The sequence below is a fragment of the Loxodonta africana genome, chromosome 6 (genome assembly GCF_030014295.1).
Source record: "Loxodonta africana isolate mLoxAfr1 chromosome 6, mLoxAfr1.hap2, whole genome shotgun sequence".
NCBI lineage: Eukaryota > Metazoa > Chordata > Mammalia > Proboscidea > Elephantidae > Loxodonta > Loxodonta africana.
The window spans coordinates 79,046,912-79,062,311 of NC_087347.1; positions in this window are offsets into that span (position 1 = coordinate 79,046,912).

Below are 15,400 nucleotides of genomic sequence, written 5' to 3' on the forward strand. Positions count from 1 at the left end.
CAAAAAATTGTCCAATGCCAATAAGTCCCTTCCTGGCTAATTTAGATATGTCTGTCTAGACACAGCCCCTTCCATCTCTTTGATTGAAGGTGTGATTGTCGCATATTGCAGGGGGGCAGCAGAGACCCAACATTGACTTGCTGCTCAATGAGGGAAGAAGAAGCTGTGGCAGTCTAAAGAATAGGGGCAATGTCCAAAGGTTTGTACTGGTCCCTTCTTTTCCGGGAGCCTTATATTCTTACATCCTGTCCCTGAGTGATGCAAACAGATAAAACACTTGGTTACTAACCAAAAGGTTGGAGGTTTGATTTCATCCAGAGGTTCCTAGACACAAAGGCCTGGTGATCTAGTTCTGAAAAATCCACCATTGAAAACCCTATGGAGCACAGTTCTACTTTGACACAAAAGAGAGCACCCTGAGTCAAAGCTGATTCAATGGCGACTGGTTTGGTTTACCCTGGGTAATGAGGATATGAACTGATCGGACTTGTATGTGCAGGTGTGTTGGAATGAACATGGGGTAAGACCCAAAACATAACAAGGGAAATGCACTGGTTTGATCCTTATAATTCTTAGATTTAAGTTTGAAAATGATACTTCTTTTATCTTGATAATTCTCAGATTTGATTTTTAAAATACTTCTTTTAAATGGTATGAAACAAAAAATTCAACAAATATGTCTACATTCTTTTAATGTCTAATCAGACATACATACACATGAATTAATAAACATTGCTGAATTGTCTAATATTGTGTTTCATTCTCATACAATTAAAACATTAGATTTTAAATAGATGAGGTTTTTGCCTAGGTGAAAAAAATCTATGATTAGATTCTAAATAAGTATAAAATTATAAGGTCTCATAAATAATTGTGGGTAATTATATGAAAACATTGGAATGACACACAGCACATGCTTTTATTAGTAAACCTAATTTTGCATAAAATATTAAAAGGGTTTTATTAAAATGAGCTCCTTATAAATCCTTATGTACCGTCTAATCTTCCGATTTCCAATTTCTCTCAAAATGAAATTCTAAAAATAATTGAAAAAATCAAATCAGGAAAGGAATTCTAATAATCCTTTACTTTTAATTCCAGGATCACAGACTGACAGTCACTACTTATTGCAAATGACTCCTGATCTTATTTTGGTTTCCGAGAAAGCAAACCAATAATAAATAGAGTGACCTTTTCATTTACATGAAGCAGGTGGAGTAAGATATTTAACAGGTTTAAGAAAGCAAACAAAACAGTGCGTGTCCTTGGATGATTTAAATTTGCTTGAGAGACTGCCTGTCTGCTCAGTCCTTTACTTTGAAAGGAAAGAATATCTTAACTAAACAGCAGTAGTTTGGGGCCACGCAGCATATGACTACCTTCTTTCTGCTTTAGAAGTCTCCAGTGGTGCTTTACTGCAGAGAATAAAACCCAAACTCTTTCCCTTGGCCCAAAGTCCTTATATGATCTATCTCCTGACTCTTTCTCTGCTTCATAGCCCAGCTCTTGTGCATCACTTTATTCTCGAGCCTCACCAGCCTATTTCCATTCCTCACAAATGCCAATTGCATTCCTACCTCAGGGCCTTTGCAACTGCCAGAGATGCCCTTCCTTAGATCCTCATAGCTCTCACCTCACATGGTATCTTTTAGGTCTTTCCTGAGCGTCTTTCCTCAACTAGCCCTAAAAATTATTTTAATAATTTGTTCCTATATGTTTGCTTTCTATTTTCTCTAAGAATAAAAATGTATAAGCTTAAAAACAAAAACAAAAAACTATGCCTAGAAATGTGCCTGATACATATTGCTCAATAAATATCTATAGATTGACTGGCTCATAGGTTATTTCAAATGTAGGATCAGCATTTGTCTGAATTTAAGAACTAACATTTGTAACTTACCAAGATTTTCATGTATAATGTTTTGTTAAATCCTTGGATCTTTATAAATTTGAGAGGTAATTAAGATAATGTGGTGTTATCCTCCTTTTTATAATTTAGACTAGAAAGTGGCCGTGTCGTGATTCATGCCCAGATTTAAGTGACTGAGGTTGTTTCTCATTCCTTTCACTGCCTTCCACTTGTAGTGAGCCCCAGGTGGCTATGATTAAGCGATGAAATGCAACACACATACTGCAGAGGGATGTGTGGACTCTGCTACCCAACCCAGCCACACTGATGTATCGGTGCCACCTGATCTGACCACCCAAGCTGTTGCTACCACCATTGGACACAAAGTCACCTTTTCCTTAATTATGCTTAGAATAAAATTTAAAAAATGCTATGTAGTTAAATCCATTGAATTTTTATTACTGTTACAAAAACAAAAACAAACAAAAAATTATCATACATTAGGAAAATAATTGAAACTTCTGCTTATCATTGGAACAGTTATTTACCCAAAATATGAAGGTTTATTTTTGGGCATGGAATCTTTGGGCAGGAATCCCCTTTCTAGGTGAGGAATATAAACACCAGAAAGCATAGTGATCTCTCAAAAGTCACTCAGCTAGTTAGTGGTAGAGCCAGGAATGAATGCAGATTGCTGTCCTTCTGGTCTATATACAATTTATCCCTCTGCTGAAATGAAATCTGGTACTAGACAAGTTTTCAGGGTTGGGAGGTATGAAACAAAGAGAACAAAATAAAAATTTATATAATTTTTGGGCTGTGACTATACCCAGCTATTGCATAAATACAAATTAATTTGGCAAATGTTTATTCCAGGCTTATTTTACTGAAGGCGCTATTCTATACACTGAAGGTACAATGGAGAATATGATAGAATCTCTCCCTCAAGAGCCGATGGTCAAATAGGTTTGATCAACCAGTAAACATACAATTTCCATACATTGCATTAGGTGCCATGAGAAAGATGAAGTCAGGGGGAACATAGATTGGTGGTGCCCAACCCAGGTGGTGGAAGACAGTCTCACTGGAAAAGATGGCTTTCAACCTGAAATCTGAAGAATGAGCAAGAAATAGCCCAGGCAAGTGTCTCAGGACGAGGGAAGAGCATGCATGTCAAAAGGTAACAGCCACTGAAAACCCTATGGACCACAGTTCTACTCTAACACACCTGAGGTCACCATGAGTCAGAATAGACTCAATGGCAATTGGTCTTTAGGTATTCTAAAACAAAATCATCACCTTGGAGAAGTGAGTGATGGTGAGATACTATGGGCTGGAGCTGCAGAGGGACAGGGCTTCATAAACTTTGAAGAAGGCTAGTTTCACATTCATCTCGTTTACTCTGCACCTTCCTCTGAAAGTCTTTGGCGCTTACCGCCACTATGTAATTTAAAGACATTAATGAGATCTTCTGCCTGACAGTACTAATACACTGTCACAAATGAGCAACATAATTTTATTCTTGCCTAACTGCTTAAACCATTTAGGGAATTTGTGCCTTTGGAAATTAACAACTCTGAAAATTAAAAGCAAGTGAGTTGTTTTTCTAAAAATCTTCTTGTTTATGAATCTTCTCCACCATAATCATAATTGTCCTAAATTAGAATTTCCTCCCCTAAGGATCACCAGAAATGATGCTAATCAAAACCAAAGCTGAATGCTTTGTATGTTTCCTTTCCATCTTTGACCAATTGATGCATTCATTCAGATATTTGTAAAAACTCCACATTTCTAGTTTTATCAAATCAGGCAGAATAGTTTTGAGTAAACAAATTACTTCCTTCTTTTAAAAGTGATTATTGACAACCACTGATTTTCTAAGCACTGTGCTTAGTGCCGAGGACATAACCAGGTATGGATCAAAGAGTTTATAGCAAGGGGAGAGAGGGAGAGAGAGAGAAAGACAAGACTGGCTGGGCAGGGGTAGGGGAGGTGGAAGTGGAGGAGCTGTCAGGAAAGAAGGACACCAGAAAAGGACTCCAGGAAACAGGGTACCCAGGCCATGCTAGTCTTAACCATTTAGGCTCTGCATCCTAGAACTACTAAATCAGAATCTTGGGAGGATTTCGCCTTGAGCTCCTAAGTGATTCTCATGTGCACTCAAGTTTGACCACCTTTGCTTCGGAAACGCAAGGCTGTTGGAGAGTTTTGAGCTAGAAAGTAGGGTTAGAGGTGAAGCTTTTAGGAGGAGTGCTGTGCTAGCAGTGTGGAGGGAGGCAGGGCATTCTGATTTTGTCAGGCAAAATAGATCATTTTGATGGCATGGGATGAACTATAGGATGAGGGATAGGATAATATACAGAGATGGGGTAACATTTAGGACTCCCACGAAGACCTTTGCACCATACTTTTAAATGGTGGGAGGAGTAGTAGTAGTAGCATCAGAACCATCAGAACTTGTCTAACTTAGGAGGGGAAAATGGCCAGGATCAAACCAAAACTGATCCCTATGGGTGGAAGTCAGGCATACCTCCATTCTCCAAACTTTTTATCAATTCTGACATCATCTGTCCCTTCAATGACACTCTCTACTTCTCTTCTGGCTTCGATAATCTATTGCAATGCCCACTCAGGGCTCACAGACCATACTTACAGTTAAGTGGTTTATTAAGGAACAGGGTACAACTCAGTGTCAGGGTCAATAGGCTACACAACTCAGGATCAGGATCAGGAAGCATGTAGACAAAGTCCCCCTTCTTCAATGCAAGGTAGCTTTCTCAGCTCCTCTTGGCCCCCCTAAGGATAGGTTCCTCTTGGCCCCCTGAGGACACACTCCTCTTGGCCTCCTGAGGAAAGGCTCCTTTCGTTCTCCTCAGGACAAACTTTGCCCCTGCCTCCTGCGGCCAATGGCTCTGCCACTGGCCCTTTCTGGGCCTCCTGCTGTCTTCAGTGTTACACCCCTTGGTCAGTGTTACAGCTCTTTTTGGAGGTTCCTTGCCTCTTCTCTTTCCCTCTGCTTTTCTCCCTTCTTTCTTCCTTCTGCTTCTTCATGCTGCTTCTCTTCTTCCTTCTTTCTATCTCAAAAACCTCTGTGGGGTTGGCTGCTTATATATACAGCTCCTTGTCAATTTCAAGGCATGGCCCCTCCTCAGTAGGGGGCCACAAGCTGACCAATCCCCTTGGTAGGCCACAGATACTTAATTTGAATAGTAGGCTACAACTCGCCTCATTTGCATAGTCTATTGACCAATCCCTGCAAGGTGCGTATCAATCACAGGGCAGGCTGCAACCCAGGACCAGACAAAAAGTCAAGCTGTTTACAGCTTACCCAGGAAATGTCAATCAACCTGGACAAAAGTAACAAACCCTCTGGGGTAGAAAACTACAGCAATGGTAACTCCTTAGGGCTTAGGGGAAAAAAACACTCTCAAGCTGTTTTTCCAAAGACACAAGGCAAAAGGACACATAAAGGAACTCATTTCACCACATACACCTTACCTGATAATTTTAGTAAGTTGAAAGTATAGTATTTTATTTATTTTGTCATATTGTAAAAGCTTATTCCATTGGATCAAAATTCCTTAGTCAAAATATCAGGTAACAATAGGGACAATGAACTGGAGCTGAATATAGACAGGGAGGACACTACAGTGGTGTAAGCAAGAGAAAAAGAGAGTGCAAACTAAAACAATAGTAATGGGATGGGGACAAGGGAGTCAAATAACAACAACAAGGGGAAGATGAAGGGGCTTGGTCTCCACTTGGATGGAAAAGACAGGAAGCCAATATAGTTGCGACATTTTTTAAAATAAAAGTTCATTACTTGGGGATTATTGGAACATGGAATGAATTCAGTGTAATTTACTTTAATGAGATGACTTCAGGCAAGTGGTTCAAAAGAAACCATGCCAAAAAGTTAAGTACAGCTCATCATAATCATTCACTGTTCTGAAAACAAACACATTAATGACAAAGATTTTGTTCATCATCTTGGATTTAAGATCTGCTCTTTGACTTTGGGCCTCATCACATTGCGTTGCAATTATATGTTTGTGTGCCTGTCTCTTGCACTGCACTCTGAGCATCTCAGTGATACAAACCATTTACTTCTGGTATTTATAAGTCAATCACACATAGTGGGCCCTTAATACATGGTTTTAAAATACGTAAACAAGATAATTAATTGTGGTGTTAACTGATAATAATACTCTCTGGCTTAAAATACCTTTGAGAGAACCCTTAGCGCATGCCACAGTTCAGGGAGTAACTAGACACACCAGCGTAATCAGTTGTCCTCTGGCAGTGTTCCTATGCTAGAAAGTCCAGATGAAAACTGCTCCATTTAGACGCACAGTTATTTAGGATATTGTATATCATAACGGAATAGTCTGAGTCTGAGAGCCCCTGTGTGAACTGTAGCAGACAGCTTTCAAGATGTTTTTCATGGTTAACAGCAGCCAGCAGTTTGCCTTTGGAGAAATGACCTAGGTTTGCTCGTGGGTCTTTCAGGCTGAATTCTGCAAAGCTCTTGCATGAAAAAGAGTGAAAGTACTGCTATTTGCAAAGAACACAGTTGTATTCATTTAATAGAATTTTTTAAAAGGTACAGGGATTTTTAAGACTTTGCTTTGAAGACCTTTGTTGCAAACATTATCTCAACACAAGAGAATTCTAGGATATAGAGCTGAATGGGACCTGACAGATAATTTAGTCCAGTCCCTGTCTCATAAATGAGGAAACTCAGATCCATAGAATGAGGTGATATGTGTAAGATCTGTGGCTTACTTGCACAGATCCAGGTTTAGAATCTAGTTCTTATGGTAGCGTATCCAGTGAGTAATGATTCTGCTTTAGGTTTATTTTGATTAAGTGCTTATTCTACGCTCTCACTTATGCCATTGTCCATTTTGTCCTAATTTTACTCTATCACTTCTGTTCTCACCTCTACTTTATCCCCAACTTCCAAATAATAAAGTTCAATCAAATAAAGTGACTCTAATATAAACCAGCAAATGTTGTCATTGTCCTTTATTTGGTGAACACCAAGTCCGTTTCTACGTAAATGAATTTTTTTCATGGTACCTAGTGAAACCGAGAAAAAAATTATTTTTGGTCGAATAAAAATTATTGCTCAGTAGTTCTGCTATTAAGAGAAAAACATGGTAGCTACCCATTGTTTAAATGTTAGTCATGTGCTAAGCCTTTCACATATATTCTTCATATTTAATCTTTACAGTGGCTATACTGCATAAGCAAGAGTACTTACTTTGCCCATTAATAAACTGAAGCTCAGAAACATTAATTTGCCCAAGCTTACACCACTAGAAAGCCACAGAGTTTGGTGGATGATCTGTAAACCAAGACTGTCTGACTCCAAAGCTCCTTCTCTTACCCACTTCAGCCAACATTAGTCTGAAAGGGGGCATCATGGGAACCCAAGGAGCCTGTGGGCTGCTAGGTGAACCTTCTCTCAGAGCGACAACAAGGTTCATCAGTGTGAGAGGGTAAGGAGGTATTTCACAACGTAGATGGTTTCGCAGGCTATTTGGATAATTAAAAAAAAAAAAAAAATGACCCAAGGTCTTTGCTTTATCCAGCAGAAAATGCTGATTTAAAGCATATTTTGGGGATGGAAAAGTATTGTATCTGGTGACTACAACTTCACGCCTTGGAAGCAAAATGCTATGGTGGGAGTGAATATATCCATGCATCATGTGGCCTTCTCCCAAGCTGTGTGCTTGCCACGGTGCAGGCCCACACAACTCCCTCTCCTTAGTCATTCTCATTCCACTCCATTTCTAACCTCATTTCTGGTTATGCAAGGCTCTCTTCTGTAGCCTTCATTGTCATGTTTTATACCTTCCAGGAAACAACAGCCCTGCAATTACAAATTGAAAAACATAAATATTTAGCTTTTGAATTTTAAAAATGACTGGAAAACATTCACAGAAAAATCAAAGGAAGTATTTTATTTTTACATTATTGGATGTGATTTCTGCAAATACATGCAATTTACTTTGCATTATAGTATATGTCATTTTTATATATTTTATTTTACCAGAAATGTAATGAAAGACATTTCTTTTTGCTTCCAGTGCTTTCAAAGAAGTAAATTCTGTGCCAGTCATCAGGGAAGATATGAGAAATATCTCCAAGTCCTCATTTTATCTCTGCTGCTGACATTTCCTGTGACCTTGGCTTAGATGATTTCCTTAACCTCTTGAGATATTTACTTCACTCACTAAAAATCACATGAATCATAAACACATGCATCTTCAGGACCTGTGAACTTGCAGAACACTGGAAAACCATTATGACTACGTGAAAACATAAGGCAAAAATGGAGGGAATAGAGTTTTTCTTTTTCTGTTTTCCTTCCTTTAAAAAAAAATCCTCATCCAGTGTCCAGTGCTTTGGAGGCTTGACTTTGGAGTTTTCTGGTCATTAGAAAGGTCACCTTCCCGTGTTGTATCATGCAAACCACCAGTAGATTTTGATGTGTGATTGTCAGCACATAAAAAGTGCTGCCATCAACACACATACACATTCTCTTTCTCTCTGTTTTGAAATCTTTATTTCTGAATTTCAATACAAAGTATCTTAACAGATTGACTTATCATTAATAGCTTTTTACATATCAAGTGCCTGAACTGTAGGAATAGAAATGCCCCCTCCTGTGCTTCTGGCAAGATGGTGACTCTAAATCACTGATACATATTTATAAATCTATTCCCTGCATTGGAAACAAAGGTTTAACTTTCTACGTGATATTTTTCATTCACAAAATGTTTATGTAGAACTAATCCTTCATCAAAAGGGTGTGTTTGGAATGAATTAATAGACTGAGAAAAGAAAGCAATTAGCATTTAGAAAATGTCAGCTCCAAGGTTTTGCCAAAGAGCAGTGAGAAGAAACGTGATTTAGACATTGATATGGTTTATTAAGTGGAAAGAATGCCTGTATTTATGAGTTAGAAAGACCAATATCCATCAATAAAAGAAAACTAACGAAGAAATATGTGCTAGTTGCCACAAGGGAAGTGGCTAAGGGAGATCATAAAGTCTAATAAAAAGATGATACACTTATTTTTACCAAGCAGCCTCCCTCCCCAAGATGAATATGAAATATGAAAGTAACTAATAATTACTGAGCATATACTGTGAGCAGGAATTGAGTGAAGCCATTTGAAGACTTTGAGGTAGAGACTACTTCTACAGATGGTAATCCAGTAAAAGGTATCATTTTACTGTGAAGGCAATCCACTTTTACAGACAAGAAAACTGATGCTAAGAGATGGTGGGTAACATTGCTATGTCATCCAGCTAGTAAATGGAACAAGCAGAGTCTGATGTATTCTGAGACCTACAGTCTTCATTACTCAAAAATCCAAAATCTTAAGATCTGGAAAATTAGTAGAGAGGTCTACAATGTTCTGAATTAAGAAGACATACTGGGGAAAAAGAAATACAATTGCCCTCAGTGAGTGAACACGAAGAACAGGTATGAAAGATTGGAAAGGCTGAAGCTGCACACAATTTAATAAAAAAATATGGGTGTTTGGAAAATGAGAAATAGAAATATTTTCATTCATTATTTTAGGACACTTTATAGGAAAGAAAGCCCACTTAATATAACAACAGGAAAAATATGTATTGCATGAAGTTGAGATTCCCCATTAAATAAGCATACTTGAAATATTAAAATAGTTTGTTCAGAAAACAACTATGTATCTACCACATAAATTTACTTTTAAATATTTTCGATTTCTATTACCACTAAAGCTGCTGCACTTTGAGTGATCTAGAATTCTTAGTTTTATCCATTTATCAGAAGGCAGTGAAAATTGGGAAAGGAGAAATCACTATAGGAAAGTCAATAAATATTTTATGAATTTTTGAGTTAAAGTTACTCACAGGATTGAACCCATAAAAAAAGCACTCATTTTAATTCTTTCAACAGCAATTTTTAAGAGTTATTGCATTCTGGGTATAGTATATGAGTAAGAGATGAGCAATGTTATGAGGAGGTTACAGTGCAGAAAGAGGTGGCAGATGTATAAATAAATAAATAAGTATAATGATCTAGCAGACAAGCAAACCGCCTAAGTTCAAATTGTGGCATTTCCACTTCCTAGCTATGAATGACTCTAGGGAAGTTGCTTAGCTTTTCTGGGCCTCAATGTCCTCATTTGTACAGTAGGGATATCCTTTTATGTATCTCATTCGGTTATTATGAAGAATTAAAAAAAACTAACTCATTGCCGTCAAGTCGATTCTGACTCATAGAGACCCTATAGGACAGAGTAGAACTGCTCCATAGGGTTTCTAAGGAGCGGCTGGTGGATTCAAACTGCCAACCTTTTGGTTAGCAGCCTAGCTCTTAACTACTGCACCATCAGGGCTCCATTTCGAGGAATAATTGTGTTAAAACAGGAGAGGGGTTAGAATAGTTCCTGGTACATTGCATGCGATCAATTGAAGCTAGCTGCTAATATTAAACCTGTGATGGATGCTATGACAGAGTGGCATGGGAACACAAGGATGAAGAGGTTGATTATCTGGCAATGTGAAGGAAGCATCCCAAAGAATTGAGAGCTGATAGAAAATGGGTATGCATTTAACGGGGTGATTGGTGATGAAGGGGTTTCGGGAGGGGAGGGGTCAGTGAGAACAAAGGCACAAAGGCATGAGGGATTCTGAGGCATTTAGTGAACTGGCCCTGGTAGGGATGGTTGGATGCTGTAGTGTGAGGGCACCTACAGTGAGGGAGGGGATCTGGGACCAGAGCCTGGGAGGCCTTACAGTCCCGTACTAAGAAGTTTGTCAAGAATCCTGGGAATCAGTTCCTTCCAAACAATGCTCAGTAGAGCGCGCGATGGAGGGTCTGGGGGATTGACCAAGACACTGCTGAGGAGAGGCTTGGTGGATGTGGCACCAGGTCCCCGCTCTCGTTCTAACCAGGGCAGAACTGCTTTATCTGTTTCACATATTGTGTCTTCATGTAAGATTTTTACTTGAAGAAAAGAATCTGCTCCTTAAAAATATCTGAATTTTAAATAAAGATCCACTGAAGCTTTTGATCAAGAAAAAATAGAATCAGATTTGAATTTTAGAATGATAACTTTGGGTGTACTTATTTAATTATTTAGCAAAGATTATATAGAATTTACAATGTGCCAGACTTATCTAAACATTTTCTAAATATTAATTCATGGACGTTGAACAAGAGGAGCTGAAAAAAGTAAGAGAAGGTATTTCCCCAACAACTCATCAAGTGTACCTTTAGGCTTGAGAACCTTTATATGTTCACTTAAAAAAAAAAAAAAAAAAAACACCCTGTCAGTACTTTCTTTTTCTTCTGAACCTTACAGTTTTCTTCACATACTGGTAAGAACTAACTTTTAAAAATTTTGCAGTAAAAAATTTTTACTGTCTAGCAAGTTGGACTTGGTAGGAATTGCTTTTAAAAAGAGAATAGGGTGTTGAAAAAAAAACAGCATGCAGATGGTTGGCAGAGCAGGGAGGCCTGCTTGTCGATGTGCACCAGGGCATTGCGCAGTCCACCAGGGCCTGCGTTAGAGGAACCTGAATAGCCAGAACACAACAGTCTGCTCCATTCTGATTTACAGAGGTCAATGTGGAGTAATTTTGGCTTTGCTTGGGCTGGTACCAAGCAGACATGGTGGGTCATCATGTGCCATGGTGAGACAGACACATGTGTGGTTCTCAACAGCATTGAAACTATCCATTGGTGGTATCTTGGAAATCTCTGGTGATACTTTTGATTGCCTCTGGAGAAGGTGCTACTGATATTTAGTGGGTGGGGTCCAAGGATGCTAGACACCCTACAATGTACAGAGTAGCTCTCTACCCCGCAATGGCTTTCACGTTTGCATGGAGGTAAAAACCTATGTATCATTTCAAAAGGTTATAACCTACTTTTTATGGAGAAACATAGAGTATTTTTGGCATGGTTTTAACATACACTGAATTTATCAGGAATGGAACTACCATGTAAATGGGGGAAAGACAATTTTGATTTGTTCTTGTTTTTACGGAAGTAGATTACTGTTTTGAAAATAACTGCACAGGGCAGTAACAGTGCTCATGGCATTCGAATTTCCAATGCATTCACCTGTATCTGTCTGCCTTTGTAAATGCCACATTCACCATGAGGCTGCAGTGAGTCTACCCCTGGATAGACACAGTATCTGATTATTTCATTATGCCATCCACTGTCATCGTACTTGGGGGCATTTCTATATTTGTCCTTTATATTACATGTAGGGTTCGTATTTATTTCTTTGATAGTCTGTGCAGGTAGGTTATCTCTGAATTTCTTTGAGGAGAATAAATGTGTCATAAAATATTTGCTATAAAAACGGGGCTTGGAGTGTGAGACGGTTGAGAGCCAATGCGTCAACGTGACAGAAAAGCGTTTTCAGACCACTCAGTTTCTCTTAACGCTATGGTGAGTTGGGAATCAAGTTCATTTCTTGACTTGACTTTATCGTTTCCAAGCAGAGGTCATTTTTCCTCATATGCTGTAGAAAACGGAAGACGATAAAGCAAGCCAGAAGCAAGAAGACCCTAGTGCATACGCCACACCAGGGCCCAGCCATCACAGTGTGAAGAAGTTCATCAGGCACATCCCGACCACAGTCCTGGGCAAGAGGCTCGAAGCTGCAGCCTGTCTGTAATTCTGGAAGATATACTTCCAGCACCAGATCCCATGCTTGCTACTTGTCTTGAAACCCAGTCAAACATTTCAGTAAGTGACATATTAGAGCTCTGTCTTTTTTGCATTGGAGGCAAATTCACTTTAATAATTTACTAATAAGTTTTATATACCTGTAATTAGACACATATTCACTACATTTAAATTTTGCTCAGCATTTAAAGTCAGAAGCTCTTTAAAATAAAATTACCATTAAAAAACAAACAAACGCAGCTTAATTTTCTTCTTTAGACTTTCATCTCTCTGGCCTAAAATTCTCATCAAATTGTGGCCAGTTTGTCATGAATGCGTTTGCCAGCATATCATTTCCAATATGTCCAAAACAAGTGGCTGTAGACTCACCCCTTTAGTAAAGCTGGGTCTATAGTACTCTGAACAACCTGAACTAAGGAGGGACTACTTGGTTAATGCGTGTGCTTGCTATTCTTTGACAAAAACTCCTCTACAGGCTGAACAACAATGTTTGCTCAGCCGAGACGTGGCCCTGTGCCCACCAACTGGTCAATTCATGTTACAAGTACATTTCTAAGTGTTAATCTTATGCTTACATAAAATAAATTGGTACATTTATTAAATTTTTCTCCCAAAGAAAATGAGAAAAAGATGTCTATCTATAATGTGATAGGAAGCAGGGAAAGAGACAGAGACCATGCTTTCTACTCATTAACTTTTCATTAATAAACTAAGATAAATCATTGCTTTATAACTCTAATAGGTATTTCTGAACCTATTGTTGGTAGGCACTGTCTTAATAGCAAGTAAAAATATTTGATTCACAGTTCTAGAGGCCCAGAACACTAAAGGACATTTTCTCCTTTTTTTCACTACCAATGTTAAAATGTAGATCCTAAGACCACTCATTGGTATTTACTGTGGTTGTGTCTTTAATTAAAACAATCATTTCCATAGGTAAATAGAATAACAAAGCTTAACTCAGAACTAGCTAATATGCAACTGCCAATTTATCTAACTATTAAGATTAATCATGCAAAGTAAATATTATCATAACCAGTCATTAGTTTTTATCTCTGTTCAGCCCTATAATGAGGGGGACACATTTTCTGATTATTCAGAGGTCCTTGGAAACAGTTCACCCCAAAAGGCTTTTCTACTTAACTAACTAGATTATAACATCTAACTACATTCAAACTAACTAGATAACATCTAACTACATTCAAACTAACTAGATAACATCTAACTACATTCAAACTAACTAGATAATTCTTAGTTAGATATTTTCTGTGACTCTTATGAATTCTAATTGGATGATTTGGAAGTGGTATGCTAATATCATCTTTAAAAAATATTAATTAGAAGAACTTTTTCTTGGGTCCTTAATATATATTTTGGGGAAAAAAAATCCTATATTCTTCATCTCCCAGATGGTAGAGAAGAATCAGTGTAAAGTATGTGTTTGGTTCCTGTGCTGAAAGGTCTACTTCTACAAGACTGATGGCTGCCTGATTGTGACACAGAACATTCATTACAAAAATCCTTGCAGAACCTAAGAGCTCAATTTTGGTCTTAGTTTTTTAAGTATTTATTTATTAAATATTTATTGGGCACAATAGTGTTCAAGAAGCTAGTCTTGTCCAAGTGCATCCCCAAGTACTTGGCACATTGGGAATAAATAGGAGGAACTAGCAATGATTGTGAGGATGGCGCAGAACTGGGCAACATTTTGTTCTGTTGTACCCAGGGTCGCTATGAGTCGGAAATGACTCAGTGACACCTAACAACAACAGCAACAGTCATTACCCTTTCCAAGGCCATCAAATCTTCTAGCAGGTATCTCCTCAATTTCTTACAAAAGTTAACATCAGTTTATCTTATTTGAGGACTAATTATATTCTGGCTGGGGCCATGCTTCTTCTATCTGTTAACATTCATTATATCACACATTAACTAAGTACAGTGCCTTAGTTTACCATTCCTGGCTCACAACAAGGTCATCTGAAACCTGCTTTTTCACTCATTTCCCTCTTTCCTTTCCATACTCTATGCGATCATCTCCTCCATAAAGTCTTATCTGAAGCCTTCTAGGGAAGGGATTTACTCCTCCTTGGTGCTCCAGAACATTCTCCCACCCTCAACAGAGGAATTGTCATGAATTGAACTATGTCCCCCCCAAAATGTGTGTATTACCTTGGTTAGGCCATGACTCCTAGTATTCTGTGGTTGTCCTCCATTTTGTGATTGTAATTTTATGTTAAAGAGGATTTGGGTGGGATTGTAACATCAGCCTTCCCCAGGTCACATCCCTGGTCCAAAGTAAAGGGGGTTTCCTTGGGGTGTGGCTTGTGCCACCTTTTATCCTTCAAAAGGTAAAAGGAAAGGTAGGCAAGCAGAGAGTGGGGGACCTCATACCACCAGAAAAGAAGCACCGGAAGCAGAGCACATCTTTTAGACCCAGGGTTCCTGCACAGAGAAGATCCTAGTCTAGACTGATGAGAAAGACCTTCCTCCAGAACCGAAAGAGAAAGAAAGCCTTGGAGTTGACACTCTGAATTTGGACTTCTAGCCTACTTTACTGTGAGAAAATAAACTTCTTTTTGTTAAAAACATCCACTTGTGGTATTTCTGTCATAGCAGCACTAGATGACTATGACAGGAATCAATACCTTTTAACTTGTTTTAGGTGTATGTATGTCCTCACTTATAACACTAGCTTTCTGAAGGCAGGGGCTTGGCTTTGTTTATTGTGTACCCTTCTTAGAGCTCCTACTCAATATCCCAACGAACAGGTGCGGGGTGCACATACACTCACTCACACCTACCACTCCCCCATCTCTCTCCCTCCCTCTCTCTCTTTCC